We start from the raw sequence: 7,463 nt of genomic DNA on the forward strand, positions 1-7,463 counted from the left end.
TTAAGACTTCATGGAAGTGATGACGACAGTAGGTCAGTGGTGGACCATAGTAAGGCAGCAATGATTCTGCGAGTAATGAGCTGATTACAAACCGTGAGAGTTGTATTGGAATGGGTGTTGAGATTGAGTACCACTAATCGGGTCGTGGTAGTGTATAAGTTATCATTGATAGACTAATTAAGTAGAGTATCTACCTAGTGAATTATTATTCTTTCTTATCAATAGAGAGTCGTATTATTATACGAGGAAGGTTGCGGTACAAGCATAGAATTCAAGTAACGATGATGTCTAGAATGAGATCCCAGATTTGATTTTCGATGTCGAGGGAGTTTCAAAGGTAATTGTGTATAAGCTCGAGGAAGAGCATGGGTCCATAGAATGATGGATGGGATAGCGAAAATATTTAGGCACGTGAAATGCGATGCTATAATACTTGATGTTGATATAAATACATATATGTTTTGTTCTTCTATGACAAACCTCTATAGTTCAGAGGTAGATTCCAAGCCAGATATTTTATGGCAATAAAATTTTTTTTATGAATATACAATTCTCTTCAGTTCGTTCTTTTCTCTTCTTTTCATTTCATGTAATCTGAGAAGAACAACCCTTCCAGAAGGGGAGGTATTGCCGAATGACTATCTATCTGTGTGATAGAAGCCTAGTAGGATACCATCTATTATTTAATTGCTTGTCAAGTACTAAAGGCTGGCCACCTTCTGTACTAACTATGCAATATAACAAGTGTTCATGATCATAGTGATCTCTCAACAATTCCTTTACTTCTATTTGATTGATCAAATTTTGGAAAATAGAAACAACTGAAAAAGGAGTAATAAAGTGGTGGTAGTATGCGGAATGGGAACACATTCGTGATACTAAGGTTGACGTGGTTATTAAAGGTTATAGAACGCTAACGAGCAAAAGTATAACCAGTATAATATTAGGAACGGAAGGTAGTAGCGATTACGAACTGGAAAAGAATGGGTATTGAGAAGCAAAAGCTCTAATGCTAAACGCTATAATGAGAGTCTGTGCAATAGACTTGAAATAATTTGGAATGATCACTTAACGCGGATTTAGTTATATCACGACAATAGATCATATGTCATTATCGAGGTGTCACCTTATGAGATCCTTGAGGGAAGATAATGTCGATCTCCCTTATGTTAGGATGAAGTTGTAGAGCGCAAGATGCTCGGACCCGCAGTAGTCCAAAGGACCAGGGATATAATAGATCTAATCAGAGGACGGCTGGTAGTAACCCAAGATGGACATAAGAGGTATGCTGATTTGACTCAAAAAAAGGATAAAGAGTATGAAATAGGGGGCCTAGTAATGTTATAGGTATCCCCTTGGAAACCCTTGAAAAGGATTGATGAGGTTCGGAAAGAAAGGAAAGCTAAGTCTACAATTTGTTGGACCCTTGGATATATTAAGACGTTTGGGAAGTTAGCATATGAGCTAGCCCTACCCCCGAACCTGTAGCAAGTTCATAACGTGTTCCACGTATCAATGTTAAGGAAGTGTAATTCGGATGCCAGACAAATAGGGCATATGAGCGCATAGACATGCAACCAGACGTAACCTATATGGAGCAACCAGGAAGGGTATAGAGTAAAAAGGAACGAGTGCTTAGGAGAAGGGTTATCAAACTAGTAAGAGTTTGATGGTAGAACCACAATGTGGGAAAATTTACTCGAGAGTTAGAAAGTGCAATGCTAAGAGAGTATCCCTATTCACTTTCTATCTGATTCCGGGACGGAATCCTTTTAAGGAGGGGAGACTGTAATAACCCCAATTTTTGGGAAATTTTTGAAACCCTTATGAATAGTGTTTTTGCTGAATGAGAAAACTTTTCATGCCACACTATGTAGGGGTTCTGATATGGATATTCTGAGATTTTATTAGTACTTTATATGGATATAAGTGTATGTAAAGATCGTCAGAATCCAAATCCGAACACTTTGATTTTTCCCGGAAATACACTAGATACGGAAAGATTTGAGAAAAAGGTAACAGGATAAAAAGGATTTAAATTAAAGGATTATAGGAGAGGATCATAAAAGAAATATAATATATTGAGAAAGGTTAAGGGAACCTAAGTAATAAGATCCCGGGTATGATCCCTCAAACGATAAACGAAAACGAAAGTTAAGCGAACCGTATAACAGATCAGCGGTCATTAGGCAAATGATTAGGAAGTTAATCAAGGGGATTAGTGGGGATGATGTCATCCAACCAATAGAAAGAGGACAAGGAGGGGAGGATGACATCATGAGGATGACACAAGCATGACATGGGAAGGAAGGAGATGTGGTGGCTTTTTAACCACATAAAATCAAGGGCAACTAGGTAATTTACTAAAACAAACACAAAAATCAAACCAACCAAGCCAAGCAAATCATTTTTCATCAAAATCAAAAAGAAACCAAGGCATTGTTCTTCATGCTCTCGGCCAAAACAGAACCAGAACACTAAAACTGCTGTATCTACTTCATTTCTCACTCAAATATTGTGTTCTATAGCTCATTGGAAAGGTATTGAGATGGCCTACAACTCTTGTTCACAAGTCTCGTCCAAATAATCATGGTAAGACCCTCATTTTTACAGTTCTTTAAATTGGACTTTTAGAAACTTCAAAGCCTAACTTTGTGTTCTTGATTTCTTTGGAAAGATCAAGCTTGTAGGAGGCTCCCTAAGGCTTCCTAGCAACTTAACACCTCCCAAGGAAGGTATAAACTTCAAACCCTAGCCTTTACTTTATTTGTTAGTAAGTTTAATGGTTGGTGTTGTGAAATGAGAAGCATGGATTGTGATTATTAGTAGTTTGGTTTGATTTGGAAGTGTTTTGGTAATTGAAGCTTGATTATAGTTCATAGGTCTTGATTGTGGTTGTTTGAGTTGAAAACCTTGGAGATTATGGACTGATGTGGTATGGTTTAGGTGAAGTTTTGTTGTATTGATGGTTATGAGTTGGTTGGTGGTTAATTGGAGTAGTTTAAACATTGGTAATCGCGTAAACATAGCCGTCGTAACGTCCGATTTTCTTTGGACTGTTTTTGTGCATAACATTAGGACCCGAGAACCCCCTGCTAGATTATGACCACTGCCATGTTTAGATAGCTCATGTTACGAGCTTCGTTTTGGTATGTAGTTCGTTCGATTCCGATGCACGGTTTAGGAGAAACGACCGTTTCAAGTAACGGCGTTTCGCGAACGAAACTTTTCCCCTCGCCTTACTTTGAAACATAGGTTAAAGACCAAAAAGGGTTAATTAATGTATGAAACATTTATGGTAAGTGTGTTAGGCAGTTGGTAAGACACTCGCGAAGGAATCGCTTTAAAACTCGTAAAGGTTAAATTATTAAAAATGGTGGAGCCGAGGGTACCCGAGTGACTTAAGCGAATCAGTGAGCGCAAAACAAGTGTTAGAGTCTAAGTTAGTTAAAGTATAGATTTACAAGTGATTTTGGTTTAATTCCAACTTACTTGTTGTTTATAGGTTACCAGACTCATCCCGAGCCTTTTATCACCCCAAGTCGCTCAGGCAAGTTTTCTACCCGTTATACTGTTGTTGTGATGTATATATGCATATGCATTATCTTGTGATAGATGCATGTTGGTTAATTAGCAAATGTTGCGATATATTGAAGCATGCTGATATGGTATATATATGCATGCCTGTTTCGTATTCTTGCCATATATATCTGTTGGTTCAGTTGATAATACCTATGCTAGAGGATAGCGGTAACTTGCATATACCCTTAGTATAGGGACCCAAAGGTGAAAATATTTTCTAAAACCGGGAGTCGAGGATCCCGAGTAGATTTTGTATATATGGATATGGATATATATATATATATATATATATTTATATATATATATATGGTTATAGTTTTCCAAACTATTAATCGAATAAGGTTTATTCGATAACTTTAACTTTATTTTATTATTGAAAATTATTTCGAATATTATTCGAAGGCGTATGACTCATTTTATTTATTTATTTGAATATTATTTGAATATTCATTCGAGGGCTTATGACTCTTTTATATTATTTATTGAATATTATTTGAATATTCATTCGAAGGCTTATGACTCAGTTTATATTATTTAATGAATATTATTTGAATATTCATTTGAGGATCTATGACTCCGATTATTTGCTGAGATATATTCTTTATTTTATTAAAGAATAAGGTGTTAATAATCAAACTTATTTTTGATTATTCAAATAAAGATAATACTTTCATATAAGTATATCTTTGGTTATTTAATACTCGTTTCAAGTATAAGTTTTAATACTTCTACTTCAATTATTTTTATAAAGATTATTCTTTATGGGAATATTATTTAAATAATAATATTCAGTCATTTTCTAAATATTCTGGGGACTGATTTACTTCATTAAATCAGCTTTACTCCAAACACTCTTTAAAATGTTTTCGAGTCTTCAAAATGATTTTTAAAAGTCAGAGCGGATCCCAAAACTCATTTTTATATTTAAGATCTTCCTTTTTAAGGGGATTTAAATACTCGCTCAAAACCTGGGGAATCCGGCTCTGTGGTGTATTTTATATTCGCAACGAGGTTGCAGTTTTGGTAAATGAATTGATTACTTGCCCAATATTCGGGAAGTAAGCCCATCTAATTGAGTCGGCATAAGCGACAGGCCGGGGTACGGTCTATCAAAGTGTAAGTGGCTGGGTGGCAGTCCATCAACGCGTAAGAGGCCGGGTGGCGGTCCAGCACAAGGTCCTTATGTGGCCAGGGTGATGACCGGTGGGGGATTCATCCATCTACTAGTAGAAAAGGTTACTTATTGGTATCTTTGCCTGATCAGCAAGATATCTGGTTTATGCCAAAATTCTTTTCCTTTCCAAAATTCATTGGATGTTTCAAACTCTGTTCATACTTTACATAACAGAGGTTCCAGGAAATGTTTAAGGGATATATATATGTGGATATATATATATCGGGACTAAATAAAGTATCTCATAACTTTATTTCATTCAATAATATTTCAAAGATTGAATCTATTCAAATCTTATCTTGTAGTCTCATCTATGTGATGAACTTTGAAACTGATTATAACTTGAACGGTGGTAGTTCAAGTAGTATGTGGATATAAAGTATATTGGAGTATCTTGTAACTTCATTTTTTTAAACTTATATCTAGTAAATGATTATCTTATGCATGACAAAGATTTTCAGAAAAAACGTTGAGACAAGGTTAGATATATGAGATCACCTTGCAACGGTATTTTTATACAGTTATACACTGGAACTCTGTGTGTATTATGCATGGAAGAGGACTTCCAATATTTTGAAAAGTATATATGTATATATACTGAATATTTTGCGACTTCATCGCATTAAGATATCAAACTTGGTTCATTTCTTTTGACCAAGACTTTCATGAGTATTATGAGTAGGCTCATATACTATTAATCATTATACATATTATTTTGGTGGGCTTGCTGCTCACCCTTGCTTTCTTCTTTCATCACACAACAACAGATAGAAAAGATGAACAGAACCAAGCTCCCGATTCGCAAGCGATTAGGAGACGTTCCGCAGTTTTCTAGAAGCATTGATGCCGCCGTAGCTGAGGTAGGAACTACCAATAGGCTAGGCTTTCAACTTTTGATGTACCAGATTTATTTATATTTATGAATTGTAATAATGGCAAAGAAATGTAAATTTATTCAGAAAACCTTTTAAGGTGTATTGGCAGATAATTGTGGAATAAAATGACTTGTGGTTATTTTTGGATGTTCATCTCTGAGACTATAACGTGTGGTGTGTGTGTTTATTGTGGGGTCACAGTACAGAGTAGTTGAGTAATTATTAAGATTGGGTGTTATTAAGGGAAATGGAACTCGTGACGACCCGGATCCCCGACCCCGGATCTGGGGGTGTTACAAAAATGGCAAGGGGATAGGCCAGTACACAAATAACTCAGTACTTTTTTAGTCATATATGGAAGGAGGTCGTAAAAAAATAGATTTGAGATGAAAATATTTAAAGAAGAAGATTTTTCTCTTTAACAAAATATATGTATATCCATTTACGATCTTGTAATAAGAGCGGAGGATCATTTCCTATGAATCGATAATTAGTTAAAAATTATGAATATAAAATCATATTTATGAATAAATAATTTAGAATCAATCTATACCCCGTAAGCATATAATATATGACGTCGAGTATGCCCATGAATTGCATAGGGGGAGTAATTAATACCGCTGATATTTGAACATGGTGAGAAGATAAAAAAAAACTCTTAAAACAACGCACATAATGACCATCGTCCATTTCACGATAATTTTAAAATTTTCATTACTGTTAAAAACTAAAAACATCTCGGTATGAAATGTTTAGCTACCATCATTAATAATAATCATGCTCTACTTCAATGATTTGGATCAATTTTTATTGCGTAATTAATTCAAATCATTTATTTTAAAAAGTAAAATATTCGATAAAGAAAATTAAAATAATGATTTGCTTTATACTACAATCACTTTGAATATTATACGTTCTTACATATTTTTTATAAATATATTTATATTTTTCAGCTATAAATATTTGTAAAATATATATTTAATAAATATTAAAATATTTAAAAATTAATAGATAAGAATGGCTCATGCCTTGCACGGATTTAGGAGCTAGTTGAATTGAATGAAGCAACGTATAATTATATACATAAACTACCATGTCTCCGAGGAGAGTGATCAGCTACAAATGGCATTTCTCCAGAGATATTGATTTGGTAGAAGTGAAGTTTCTCTTGGACTTATGACCCAAGGATGGTTTCCACTAATCTGATCAAAGATGAAGACAAACTACTACAAATGCTTTTTACACAGGAAAAAAAGCACTGCCTCGAAGATGCAAAGTCACTGTAGATGTTAATTTCCCTAGCCTTTCTTATACCAACCTTCAAGAGTACACACAGTAAATATCTCTTTTAACTATTGTGCTGCTACTTCCTCCAAATTGTTTTCAACTGTTTGGATATTGATGAACCCCTCAGCCACCCATAACAGAATTAACTTCCACACTGGTATTTCATAGTCCTCCGGGAATGCTGCTAAGTAGAGTAAACATGGTTTCAGGTGATCTGGCAAATGATTATAACTCAATACTAGTGTGTCTATTTACTGCTATGGGGCATTACTGGCGATATAACTCATATCTCGGGCCACCTGACTCCAGTAGTCTGGTATCATGTCATTTGCAAGAATTTCAGCTACCACTACAATTAAAAGTGGTAGTCCATGACAATTTTTAGCTACCTGCTTTCCAATCTTAATCAACGATGATGGACAACTTTCATGGCGAAACGCCTTGTACAGGAGTAAATCCCAGCTTTCTTTGTCAGTTAAGAAACACAAATGATGCTGGTAGCAGCCAGGTTGAACCTGTAGAGGCACGTCTGCAAGTCGAGTTGT

This window comes from Apium graveolens, chromosome 5 (assembly GCF_009905375.1).
Source record: "Apium graveolens cultivar Ventura chromosome 5, ASM990537v1, whole genome shotgun sequence".
Taxonomy (NCBI): Eukaryota; Viridiplantae; Streptophyta; class Magnoliopsida; order Apiales; family Apiaceae; genus Apium; species Apium graveolens.